The sequence below is a fragment of the Haliotis rufescens genome, unplaced genomic scaffold, assembly GCF_023055435.1.
Source record: "Haliotis rufescens isolate VD_foot unplaced genomic scaffold, xgHalRufe1.0.p SCAF_19, whole genome shotgun sequence".
Classification (NCBI taxonomy): Eukaryota; Metazoa; Mollusca; class Gastropoda; order Lepetellida; family Haliotidae; genus Haliotis; species Haliotis rufescens.
This window is the reverse complement of record NW_025963879.1, coordinates 3,688,283-3,702,991: the sequence shown is the minus strand read 5'-3', so window position 1 is coordinate 3,702,991 and position 14,709 is coordinate 3,688,283.

The window sequence follows — 14,709 nt, the reverse complement described above, 5'->3', positions numbered from 1 at the left end:
GGGCTTTCCCCCTCATGAAGCTGACGCCGTGATATAACTGAAATACTGTTCACAGCGGCGTTAAACCACATTCACTTACTCACAATGACTAAAAATAATGATCTCATTGGGATGTATTATCATTGATATCCCACCTAAAGCGCTCGACAGTATGTTACCCCGGTAACACAGTTTGCTGGCCCTTCATAGTCATGGGCTTGGCTTTCCATTTAAGTACGGGTAAAGAGGTTGAACTCGCAACAGTGTTTGGAATTCCTTTGTATATATATTCTACCTGTGTGACAGAACAATGGGTATAGATGTCCAGGCGTGTGATACCGCCTTGCCAAACGACAGAATTAAGAACACCTATCAACGTCAACTGTACATAATAATCTTGCATCATGTTTGCGATAAGCACTTTTGAAGATTTCGGGCTAGATTGGTGAAATTATCATCCGACATTTCCACTGGCCAGTTAACGATTTCTCTTTGGGAACCCATTGGGCATTTGTTTTGCCAAATAAATCGCACCCCCACCTGACAATATCAGGCTTTCCTCCAACTATACGCTGAAATGCAGTGAAGTAACTGAAATGTTCAAAGGGGTTTTAACCCCAAACTCCCTCAGTCTGATACCAATTAGCTTTCACTTTCTATATATCATAGCGTTCTGTAGCGTGTATACAGCTGGTAACTAAGAAGTACCCGTGCATACATACATGTAGATCAGCCTTGTTCCTAGTTACACCGACACCAGTGACGGAGTGGCACCTGCACCAAATGCTACGTGAATATACGATGATTATAAGGCCTGAAGACCTGAACCAATGAGCTTGACATATTTTACCTGTACAGGTGAAAATAGGAACGCAAGCTATGACTCACCTGAGCGTTGCACATATTTGACAGAACTGTGTGACATGGTGCTATTATTAGATGTTTCTTTTCTTTTCAATGCAAGCAGTGAATGTCTTACGTGCTGACTTCTGCCGAACGACGAATAAATGGGTTAAATGTTAACATATACTTCTCATATTTCCTCTGAACATCCCACTGAACAGTCACACCTTGAGTGACATCCTACAGATTTTAAATATACAAGGCATGGCTTCTGGCTGTATATGAACGCACACACACTAAGTCACACATGCACTCGCACGCACACACACACACGCACGCACGCACGCACGCACGCGCACGCGCGCGCGCAAATTAATATGGAAGTTAGAACAAATATTCAACACAAGGAAATGTACAAATCTCCATTTTAGCCATTGCGATACTCGTGAAGTCACGTCGTCACTGCCCATTCCTTGCGTATATTCACACCTCTACACCGTGGGAGAAGCACTTCCAAACACAGGCATACATATTCTAAAAGGAACGAGGAGACACTTACAGCCCCGATTTATCATTACATGAATTCTTTTAGAATTCGAGGTCAGCCTAGGTGGAATAAAGGTTAACGTCGCGTTCCAGATTACTTCACCTATAAAGGGCGTCCTTGTACCTGACTGTGCTAAACTGCCGTTTGAAAGTCTGTTTGTTTGTTGTTTAACGCCGCACTCATCAATATTCCAGCTATGTGACGGCGGTCTGTAAATGATGTCGAACTCCAGGCAGGGTAACAGTAGGTACCATAGTCTAACGTCTTTTGGATTGACACGGCAGGGGATCGAACCACCGACCTTCCGCCCTCTCGAGCAGAAGCTTTATCCACTAGACCACGGAGGCGGTCGACACAATTCGAGAAGCTTCGTCATATGGCATATTTATAGATAAGAATAAGACATTGTGAATAGATGAAATTTGTAAGTAAAACCGTATGTATATTGAAGACCCACAGATAAATATGGCTTCACAATGAGAGTGTTACATTACAGAGAAACATAAGTACTCCATGGTTCATGGGAGTATCTGGATCACTGAACTGGGCGTGAGTATTTACAAGTGTAATTTGGAAAGTGTAAAATGGTCAGTGTGTGGGATAAATCTGTATATTGTGCATTTAAGACCATCTGATTTTTTTTTAAGGAATATATATATATATATATATATATATATATATATAGAGAGAGAGAGAGAGAGAGAGAGAGAGAGAGAGAGAGAGAGAGAGAGAGAGAGATTATCACGCGAGTGTGTTTTGGGATATATATCCTACATTAGGAATAAACATTGTATTTAGCGAGCCTTGGCGATTGTTACCATCCCCAAACACACAAGCGTGCTAACCTCTTTATCATATACATGTAATGTCATTCTTTAATTCTGTGCTTCAAAATCGCTTTCCCTCTACGGCATTTTATCTACACTGAAGATATCGCTGCAATGAAAATGCATCACAATGCTTTGCAGACCATTGTGACTTCATTGGTTACCATGACGTCTCAATCAAATGACATCACTAATGGCTCTGCTACTGAAGCGGTTATCAGTACTTTTTACACTTAAGACACTGCTTATTACTGTCTACAAACTGAAAAAGTTGGAAGAATGATGTTGGATGATAAATACAATCTCACCATCGTGTCTTTTGATATCAAATATATCAACACTCGTTGATAAAAGTGGAAAAGATCCTTGGCAAGCCTCGGAGTTTTCCCACTTCTATCAACTCGAGTCGATATATTTGACATCAAAAGACACTTTATTTTCTCTCTCTCTCTCTCTCTCTCTTTCTCTTTCTCTCTCCCCCTCTCTCTCTCTCTCTCTCTCTCTATATATATATTTAGATTTAGAAGTGTTTCCCTATATGTCAATGAATGTCGCAATGAAATGGGGAAGCCAACGTGTTTGCACCGTGCATAAGTCTTGATGCCGACAACATAACAGTCAACAGTCACAATAAATCCCCTTGAAATCATTCACGAAAGTAGACCGTTAAAGATGAGTATGAGCCAGTAATTTGAAGGTGGTATGAATTCATAGGACCAGCATACCGGATTATATATAAATACGACATCCTTGCTGATCTAGCAAGTACATTTAAATGTTGTGTTCGTGTTACCAGCCTATGGCAAACCTTTAAGACTGGAAGATAAGGTCCAACACATCGAATTTCCATAAGCGAAAAATATGGTTTGTCCATGTGGTGATATGTTTACATCAGCTGGGCACCACTGTGGAGCTGGCCATAACTACGGGAATTCGGAAATACTGATGAAAGTGTGTCTACGTGGAAAGTCCATTTTCCTGTAAACTCAACACCCCAAACATACCCACATTGTTATGGCTGTGGAAAAAGAGCGGTAGTACAGTAGTGTACTACTTTAATTCCACAACCTTAATCTGAAATGATTACGTTAAACCTCCCATCGGTACATCGTCACCACTTTTTTCTCTCCCTGTTCCCCGTTCACGTGAATGGTGCTTGGGTGTCGGTATACTCATACAAGCCATGTGAGTTAAGTTCCAAGATATACCATAATAAGACGTGTGGGCGGTTATTCTTTGCAAGCCCTTCCCCGAAACACAAATAAATATATCCCGAATTGAGTCTCCGTTGAGAGCAAGTGGACCTAAGAATCTCTTCACAGACTTTCAAGCACTTGCTTTTTACCTAAGACAAATTTACCCTCATCATTCTGTTCTCCAACAATCGACCTGTTCCCAAATAAGCTATCGATGTGGGCCATAACAGTCTAACCTTAATCACGCATGCGCAAATAGTGTGTGCATGGTAAACATGTTCACACTCCCACGATCCCTATGACGTCATAATTGTGGTAATTATTGACCAGGATTATCAATATGTGGCTAATGGCGGAAATGTTTTGTTATTCATATCCAGATCAAAATTACTCTGCCCTCATTAAAAGCATGCAATGTTCTTAACTGGCAGCATTGCGTCCGGTTCGATATTTCTTCAGCAGTCTAATCACTTTGATAGTGAAACAAATTCGAGCTTTTTTCCAATATTTTTACAGACATAGGAATATTGTATCAATTTTTCAATACGAGTGCAAGGTATTTACATTGTTTGCACTGCGGCGAGAGATGTACACGGTGTTCACAAATTGTAACTCATATTCCTTGATTTAATGATTAGTGTGTTTTGCAAAACCACACTGTGAGCGATAACCATTGCATTGCGGAATCAGTAGTTTTGGGTAAGACAGGTAAGGTAAGATGACATATAAACACATGTCAGATAGAATGTCCATAAAATTGAGTGAGTGAGTGAGTTGGGTTTAACGCCGCTTTTAACAAACGGGGGATAGCCTACGTCATGTTGCACATTTTACCAAAACCACTTGAACTGCTGCTTATGATGAAAGACATGGTCGTCCTGCGGTCACAACAAACAGCCAGGATATGCACAGAGCCAGGGTACAGGAGACAATCACTTCTAACCTTGGAATATACACGTAACACTATAGACAGAGCCAGGTTACATGGGGCAATCACTTCTAACCTGGGAATATACACGTAACACTATAGACAGAGCCAGGTTACATGGGGCAATCACTTCTAACCTGGGAATATACACGTAACACTATAGACAGAGCCAGGTTACATGGGGCAATCACTTCTAACCTGGGAATATACACGTAACACTATAGACAGAGCCAGGGTACAGGAGACAATCACTTCTAACCTGGGAATATACACGTAACACTATAGACAGAGCCAGGTTACATGGGGCAATCACTTCTAACCTGGGAATATACACGTAACACTATAGACAGAGCCAGGGTACATGGGACAATCACTTCTAACCTGGGAATATACACGTAACTACAGACAGAGCCAGGTTACATGGGACAATCACTTCTAACCTGGGAATATACACGTAACACTATAGACAGAGCCAGGTTACATGAGACAATCACTTCTAACCTTGGAATATACACGTAACACTATAGACAGAGCCAGGGTACATGAGACAATCACTTCTAACCTTGGAATATACACGTAACACTATAGACAGCCAGGTTACATGAGACAATCACTTCTAACCTGGGAATATACACGTAACACTATAGACAGAGCCAGGGTACGGTAGACAATCACTTCTAACCTGGGAATATACACGTAACACTATAGACAGAGCCAGGTTACATGAGACAATCACTTCTAACCTTGGAATATACACGTAACATTATAGACAGAGCCAGGGTACATGGGACAATCACTTCTAACCTGGGAATATACACGTAACTACAGACAGAGCCAGGTTACATGGGACAATCACTTCTAACCTGGGAATATACACGTAACACTATAGACAGAGCCAGGTTACAGGAGACAATCACTTCTAACCTGGGAATATACACGTAACACTATAGACAGAGCCAGGTTACATGAGACAATCACTTCTACCTTTGGAATACACACGTAACACTATAGACAGAGCCAGGTTACATGGGACAATCACTTCTAACCTGGGAATATACACGTAACACTATAGACAGAGCCAGGTTACATGAGACAATCACTTCTAACCTGGGAATATACACGTAACACTATAGACAGAGCCAGGTTACATGGGACAATCACTTCTAACCTGGGAATATACACGTAACACTATAGACAGAGCCAGGTTACATGAGACAATCACTTCTAACCTGGGAATATACACGTAACACTATAGACAGAGCCAGGTTACATGAGACAATCACTTCTACCTTTGGAATACACACGTAACACTATAGACAGAGCCAGGGTACATGAGACAATCACTTCTAACCTGGGAATATACACGTAACACTATAGACAGAGCCAGGTTACATGGGACAATCACTTCTAACCTGGGAATATACACGTAACACTATAGACAGAGCCAGGTTACATGAGACAATCACTTCTAACCTGGGAATATACACGTAACACTATAGACAGAGCCAGGTTACATGAGACAATCACTTCTAACCTGGGAATATACACGTAACACTATAGACAGAGCCAGGTTACATGGGACAATCACTTCTAACCTTGGAATATACACGTAACACTATAGACAGAGCCAGGTTACATGAGACAATCACTTCTAACCTGGGAATATACACGTAACACTATAGACAGAGCCAGGTTACATGAGACAATCACTTCTACCTTTGGAATACACACGTAACACTATAGACAGAGCCAGGGTACATGAGACAATCACTTCTAACCTGGGAATATACACGTAACACTATAGACAGAGCCAGGTTACATGGGACAATCACTTCTAACCTTGGAATATACACGTAACACTATAGACAGAGCCAGGTTACATGGGACAATCACTTCTAACCTGGGAATATACACGTAACACTATAGACAGAGCCAGGTTACATGGGACAATCACTTCTAACCTTGGAATATACACGTAACACTATAGACAGAGCCAGGTTACATGGGACAATCACTTCTAACCTGGGAATATACACGTAACACTATAGACAGAGCCAGGTTACATGAGACAATCACTTCTACCTTTGGAATACACACGTAACTACAGACAGAGCCAGGTTACATGGGACAATCACTTCTACCTTTGGAATATACACGTAACACTATAGACAGAGCCAGGTTACAGGAGACAATCAGTCGCAAGCTTATGATAAACTACTGAGATTAACGAATGGTCGTAACGCTGCGAACGCTTTGTCTATCTGGTAACTTTATTTGGAAAGATTTAGGTGTATTTGTGTTTGAGATAAGTATGTTTTTATGCTATGTAATCAGCGCCCGCGCTTGTAAGTCATACTAATCGCGACTGACAGATGATTGTCCATAATACGAAATAAGTTACTGTATATGTTCATTTAAGTTTAGAATGATCTGGTCTCTCGAGCTCCTTGATTCTAATAAATATTTTGTTTGATTAGTATTCAAGACGGTAAAGGAGACAGCACTTCTTGTCGTCTGTCCAGCTGATTTAGAAAAAAATGAATGTTGACAACACTTTTGACGTGAACACCCGACACAGTGAACGCTGTACAGAGCGGTGAACACAAACCAACACAGTTAACGCTGTACAGAGCGGTGAACACAAACCAACGCAGTGAATGCTGTACGGAGCGGTAAACACAAACCAACGCAGTGAACGCTGTACAGCGCGGTGAACACAAACCAACGCAGTGAACGCTGTACAGCGCGGCGAAAACAAACCAACGCAGTGAACGCTGTACAGCGCGGTGAACACAAACCAACGCAGTGAACGCTGTACAGCGCGGTGAACACAAACCAACACAGTGAACGCTGTACAGCACGGTGAACACAAACCAACACAGTGAACGCTGTACAGCGCGGTGAACACAAACCAACGCAGTGAACGCTGTACAGCGCGGTGAACACAAACCAACGCAGTGAACGCTGTACAGCGCAGTGAAAACAAACCAACGCAGTGAACGCTGTACAGAGCGGTGAACACAAACCAACGCAGTGAATGCTGTACGGAGCGGTAAACACAAACCAACGCAGTGAACGCTGTACAGCGCGGTGAACACAAACCAACGCAGTGAACGCTGTACAGCGCGGCGAAAACAAACCAACGCAGTGAACGCTGTACAGCGCGGTGAACACAAACCAACGCATTGAACGCTGTACAGCGTGGTGAACACAAACCAACACAGTGAACGCTGTACAGCACGGTGAACACAAACCAACACAGTGAACGCTGTACAGCACGGTGAACACAAACCAACGCAGTGAACGCTGTACAGCGCGGTGAACACAAACCAACGCAGTGAACGCTGTACAGCGCGGTGAAAACAAACCAACGCAGTGAACGCTGTACAGAGCGGTGAACACAAACCAACGCAGTGAACGCTGTACAGCACGGTGAACACAAACCAACGCAGTGAACGCTGTACAGCGCGGTGAACACAAACCAACACAGTGAACGCTGTACAGCGCGGTGAACACAAACCAACGCAGTGAACGCTGTACAGCGCGGTGAACACAAACCAACGCAGTGAACGCTGTACAGAGCGGTGAACACAAACCAACACAGTGAACGCTGTACAGCGCGGTGAACACAAACCAACGCAGTGAACGCTGTACAGAGCGATAAACACAAACCAACACAGTGAACGCTGTACAGCGCGGTGAACACAAACCAACGCAGTGAACGCTGAAAGAGCGGTTAACACAAACCAACGCAGTGAACGCTGTACAGAGCGGTAAACACAAACCAACGCAGTAAACGCTGTACAGCGCGGTGAACACAAACCAACGCAGTGAACGCTGTACAGAGCGGTGAACACAAACCAACGCAGTGAACGCTGTACAGCGCGGTGAACACAAACCAACGCAGTGAACTCCCTAACGACCCGGCGAACACAATCAGGTGCAGTGAGCGCCGTAAAGCGTGACGAACACAAACTGACGCAGAGAACGCCCTAACGATGCGGTGAACACAAACCGACGCAATGAACACCGTAAAGCATGGTCAACACAAAGCGACGCAGTGAACGCCCTAACGACGTGGTGAACACATACCTGTGCTGTGAACGCCCTAACCACGTGGTGAACATAAACCGCTGCAGTGTACGCACCAACGACGTGGTGAACATAAACCGGTGCAGGGAACGCCTTAACGACGTGGTGAACACAAACCGGTGCAGTGAACGCCCTAACGATGTGGTGAATACAAACCGCTGCAGTGTACGCACCAACGACGTGGTGAACACAAACCGCTGCAGTGAACGCCCTAACGACATGGTGAACACAAACCGCTGCAGTGAACGCCCTAACGACGTGGTGAACACAAACCGGTGCAGTGAACGCTCTAACGACCCTGTCGCAGCAAAGGTAGCAGGGAAAACCTGAGCTACAACATGCTGACACGTAGTGCTCCTACAGAAATACCTTCCTATGCGGCGTTGAAACCCATGACTCACTCACCCACCCACTCACCCACCCACTCACTCACCCACTCACTCACTCACTCACTCCTCATCTGGCCTGAAGCAGCATGATCTGCTCCTGTATCCCCATCGTTTCGCCGTGTTAGACAGTCAACACCTTTGTGAACGGATATGATGACTATGCCAAACACCCACACCCGCACACAGACGCGTTTAATGTAGCAAACACGCATTTAAGCAATACATGACTATTATGAGATATATGTGAAAGAAGTAGGCAACATTTATAAATATAAATATCTTTGTTACAAGTCCTTGATAGTGTTACACACGGGTAGTATTTCATTACATCTCGACAGCATCAATCATTTTTATTCTCAAGAACACATGTACCTTCATCGGGTACAATGTAAAGAAATATATTTCATTTACTCAAATAGCTACATATGTATCAGGTCATCTAGTTCCATTAGAAAGTGTCGTGTTTGTAAGTCGATCAAGTGTTTAATTAGTGGTTTCGCTTTAACTGACGCGGCAGATTGATCACAGATTACTTTCCACCTGTTGTCACACACCGCTTTTTGCGTCGTGACATATGTCACGCCCACGACTGTACCAAACTCTCGCGACAACCTTAAGCTTCAAAAGACATTTCTCATCCTTCCAAGTATCCTCAATATATCATGGATTATAAAACTGCGCCTCTATTGCCCGAACCCCCATTGTCCCTCTCACCTTACACGCCCACCGGTATGTCGGTCAATTTTTCAATGTTCTTTTCCCCTTATGCTCGGTACATCATGAACAGACAAACTGACTCGGCGGAAAATGCCGACATAGACCGAATGTCATGCCTGCTGTTCTGATTGATGCGCACACTGGCAGATTCCAGTGGGTAGGCTGTTCTTCTATAGCCACAATGGCGCTTGTGTTAAAGATTTCAAAATGAATTGATTGGCAGTGTCCTTAAAAACATGTCAGTTGATTATGAACTAAACATGAATGTTTGATTGAAAACAATAACCACCTTTCTGCAATGTAGACAGTTTTGCTGGTAAAAGAAAACACAAACAGGAGTTGTCAACGAAGACAATGGTCAGAATATACGATTGTTGTTAAATGTGAATATCCCACTTACCCTGGGCTTGAACATGAGCTATGAAGGAGAAGCCAAAGTAGACAGGTCTTCGGGAACGCAAAGGTAATTCATATATTCTTCAAAAAAAGAAACGCAATACGGATATTTTTGGCCATAAAAGCAACATTAGCGGCCCAAGATGTGCAAAATGAAGAGGTTTAATGTGTTGTAGTGTCAGGATCCCGCATCAAAATTGTCACAACAAGGACATGCAAACCATTAGTCGGGAAACACGTACAATTCTGAAAAACACACCAAGTGCATTAACAAGAGGGCCATGGAGCTACATGTACTGCACGTGCAGCAACACTATGATCGGTATTAAAGTGCAGGGTTTTTTTACTGCCTGGCAGCTGCGTCAATCGAACAGTGACAGTTCAACAACATGCCAAGATAAACAGAAGTGCAAAGAAACAAAGTCATAGGCCGCTTGCAGGCAGGGGAATCCCAGGCAGGGTTTTCAATGTAGCGCCCAGCACCATCACAGGGCTATGGGGTCAGTTTCAACAGCATGGGTCAACACGTGATCGGCCAAGATCGGGACGACCAAGAGTAACCACCTCCGCTACATTCGACTGCGCCACCAACATGAAAGGACGACCACAGCCACCTCAACCGCATCCAAAATACCCGGACTGCGCAGAATCTCCGACCAGACAGTATGAAACCGTTTAAGAGAAACAGGTCTACGAGCAAAACGTCCTGTTCGACGCGTCATATTGAGTCGACAACATCGTCAACAACAACTGTTTGTTTGTTGTTTAACGCTACGCTCAGCAATATTCCAGCTATATGACGGCGGTCTGTAAATAATCGAGTCTGGACCAGACAATCCAGTGATTGACATCATGAGCATCGATCTACGGGATTGGGATCGATGACATGCATCAACCGAGTCAGCGAGCCTGACCACCCGATCCCGTTAGTCGCCTATCAGGATAGTGATACAATGTAAACAGGCATAACAGGATAGATATACAATGTAAATAGAGGCTTAACAGGGTTAGTGATACAATGTAAACAAGCTTTTGATATAGCGTATAATCACGATACACCCTGTGGAATGAGCACTATCTAAGCCATTTGGTGATATGTTTTAGCAAAATAACACGTCTAAAGAGTATAACTTATTTTGCCAAATATGTGCATTCGTCTAACACGTTGTATGTGAAAGGGGATTATGCTGCACGGCTCAAGGTTGTTTTCGTTGTAGCTTGCAACTAATTAAGTTTTCTTTGATATCATCAACTGCTGTAATATTGAGATAAGACAAACAAAGTGGTGTTGCTTAAATCACATTTATTCGGACTGCCAGAAGGCCTGAGTATCTCTTCAAAATACTGCACCTCCAGACAGCTGTATGTGGGATCGCTGCTGACAGTGCGGCGACCGGGGGAGTGTACTCGTGGCTTACAAACGAAGCGGAAGACACAGTTTATGAATGGGACGTCTTTAGGTCACGTGACTAGGAAGGGACCAGAGCCTCTACGGCGTGATCATATAACTGACCTTCAAAATGGTTGCGTTTCGACGACTTTTATCAATTCGTGTATTTTTGTTTTTGGAACTCGAAGTTGTGATAAAAAATCGTGTTCGTTTCTAATGCGACCTTCATAGTGCTGCAGTAGAATGGAATCTGACACGTGCATGCACGCATGTGTGTATGCACCTGCGCCTACTCTACAGATGAAGGCATTTCCGTTTGGGACCATTCTAACCCATGCAGTCGGGATATTTCCGAATCGGCATTTTTATGTTACGGAAAGATCCGATTTTGTGTTGCACATTGCAGGTCGATTGTACGTTGCAGACACGAGAGCGAGCACTACTTGAAAGGTCAACTTGGCACTAAATCAAGCACATGGTCTAGTATTACCCCAAACCACCAATGGGTTGATCTAAGCGATGTCCTATAACAATGATCTGAGAGCCACTTTGTTTACCAGAGGCTTAAAACATACGCGCAATAGCCTCGAGATAAACCTGTATGGCTAAATACATCACTGCATTCGTGACTGACTTATAGGGATGCATGCACGAATTCGAACCAACCTTGATATAGTCTCGCCGGAACGCAGCCTTGGTATGGTTTATTTGAATCAGACAGAAGCAAGAGAAAGTCAAGTTCAGTTTAGTTTTCATTTCACTTTACTTGTTATATTTTATTTTCGCGTGATGAGTCACACTGTGCCAGGTGCGTTGTGACTCATCCCCGGGAACAAGTCCCCCTTCTACACTGCTGTCAGCTCACTTCACTCGCTCGGCTGTCTTCTTATCGCACCTCTTTATGCGTTGACAATGTTTGTTTTCAGTTTATAGATATATATCGGATTTTAACTCATTTATTCCAATCTCATTAAAGTCAGATTTTAGTCCTCATTGCCGCTAAACGAAGATTCGAGGACATCCCATTACGGGTCTCGTCAGAACGACCTTTCACCCGACCAATCAGAGTGTCGCTTACCAGATCAGAAAAGTGACAGTCGGAGTGTGTTTTCTAATTGCGTTACCTCGAAAAAGGTTAAAACGGGGTATTCTGAAAGGCAGTTACGGGCTGTATGACTGAATCCGCCCAAATCATTGTCTATCGCTCGCTTCAATGGTGTAAACATTTGAACTGAAGCGACTTTGCATTTCGACTGTGGGAAGTACTGACATAAAATATAGACCATCTATTAAACATTCGAGAATGTTCTTTTGTTCAATTTTCAGATTTTTAATTGAGATCATTGTCAAAATAAAGTTCAAAGCCTAGTCTGGAATGGAAGTCGCGATTTTAAAAAAAATGCCGTCGTCGAACTCGAGAAAGCTGCTTTCCGATTGGCTTATGTCGACTTCTTGTTAGTCATGTAATTGGTCTGTCAACGTTTGCGAAAGGTCGATCAGACGTGACCAGTGATGAGATGTCCTCAGATCTTTGTTTTGCGGTAGCGAGAACTAAGATCTGATTGTGATGAGATTGTATTTATTCTTTCTTATATTGTTGCGAGATTGAACGTGTACGTCATGCACATGCGCGGGTAATGGCTGACCAGCATTTAGAGCCTTACTGTAGTTCAAACAAAGAAAGCGTCAAATATATTTACATACATATCGGCAAAGCATGCTTTTCTGAGACAAACCGTTACTACTGAAAAGCATTTCTTCAGATCATGTCTGACCTTTCAGCATGATGCGCCTTTGCCACCAAATTTCCATCAATTTTCAGCAGATCTTTTCATGGCTACCATATGACATGACTATATGCACGTGTAGTTTTCTGTGTTCGGTGAGGTGAGGTGGTGGTTTATGGAACGTGTAGTTCTGTGTTGGGGTGGGGTGGTGAAGGGAACGTGTAGTTCTGTGTTGGGGTGAGGTGGTGAAGGAAACGTGTAGTTCTGTGTTGAGTCGAGGTGGTGAAGGTAACGTGAAGTTGTGTGTTGGGGTGAGGTGGTGAAGGGAACGTGTAGTTCTGTGTTGGGTGAGGTGGTTTCGGGAAACGTGTAGTTGTGTGTTGGGGTGAGGTGAGGTGGTGAAGGGAACGTGTAGTTCTGTGTTGGGGTGGGGTGGTGAAGGGAACGTGTAGTTCTGTGTTGGGGTGAGGTGGTGAAGGAAACGTGTAGTTCTGTGTTGAGTCGAGGTGGTGAAGGTAACGTGAAGTTGTGTGTTGGGGTGAGGTGGTGAAGGGAACGTGTAGTTCTGTGTTGGGTGAGGTGGTTTCGGGAAATGTGTAGTTGTGTGTTGGGGTGAGGTGGTGAAGGTAACGTGTAGTTGTGTGTTGGGGTGAGGTGAGGTGGTGAAGGTAACGTGTATTTCTTTGTTGGGGTGAGGTGGTTTCGGGAAACGTGTAGTTGTGTGTTGGGGTGAGGTGGTTTCGGGAAACGTGTAGTTGTGTGTTGGGGTGAGGTGAGGTGGTGAAGGGAACGTGTAGTTGTGTGTTGGGGTGAGGTTGTGAAGGGAACGTGTAGTTGTGTGTTGGGGTGAGGTGGTGAAGGGAACGTGAAGTTGTGTGTTGGGGTGAGGTTGTGAAGGGAACGTGAAGTTCTGTGTTGGGGTGAGGTGGTGAAGGGAACGTGTATTTCTTTGTTGGGGTGAGGTGGTGAAAGAAGCGTGTAGTTGTGTGTTGGGGTGAGGTGAGGTGGTGAAGGGAACGTGTAGTTGAGTGTTGGGGTGAGGTGGTTTCGGGAACGTGTATTTCTTTGTTTGGGTGAGTTGAGGTGGTAAAGGGAACGTGTAGTTGTGTGTTGGGGTGAGGTGGTGAAGGGAACGTGTAGTTGTGTGTTGGGGTGAGGTGGTGAAGGGAACGTGTAGTTCTGTGTTGGGGTGAGGTGGTGAAGGGAACGTGTAGTTGTGTGTTGGGGTGAGGTGAGGTGATGAAAGGAACGTGTAGTTGTGTGTTGGGGTGAGGTGGTGAAGGGAACGTGAAGTCGTGTGTTGGGGTGAGGTGATGAAAGGAACGTGTTGTTCTGTGTTGTGGTGAGGTGATGAAGGGAACGTGTTTTTCTGTGTTGGGGTGAGGTGATGAAGGGAACGTGTTGTTCTGTGTTGGGGTGAGGTGGTGAAGGTAACGTGTAGTTGTGTGTTGGGGTGAGGTGGTGAAGGGAACGTGTTGTTCTGTGTTGGGGTGAGGTGGTGAAGGGAACGTGTTGTTCTGTGTTGGGGTGAGGTGGTGAAGGGAACGTGTTGTTCTGTGTTGGGGTGAGGTTGTGAAGGGAACGTGTTGTTCTGTGTTGGGGTGAGGTGGTGAAGGGAACGTGTTGTTCTGTGTTGGGGTGAGGTGGTGAAGGGAACGTGAAGTTCTGTGTTGGGGTG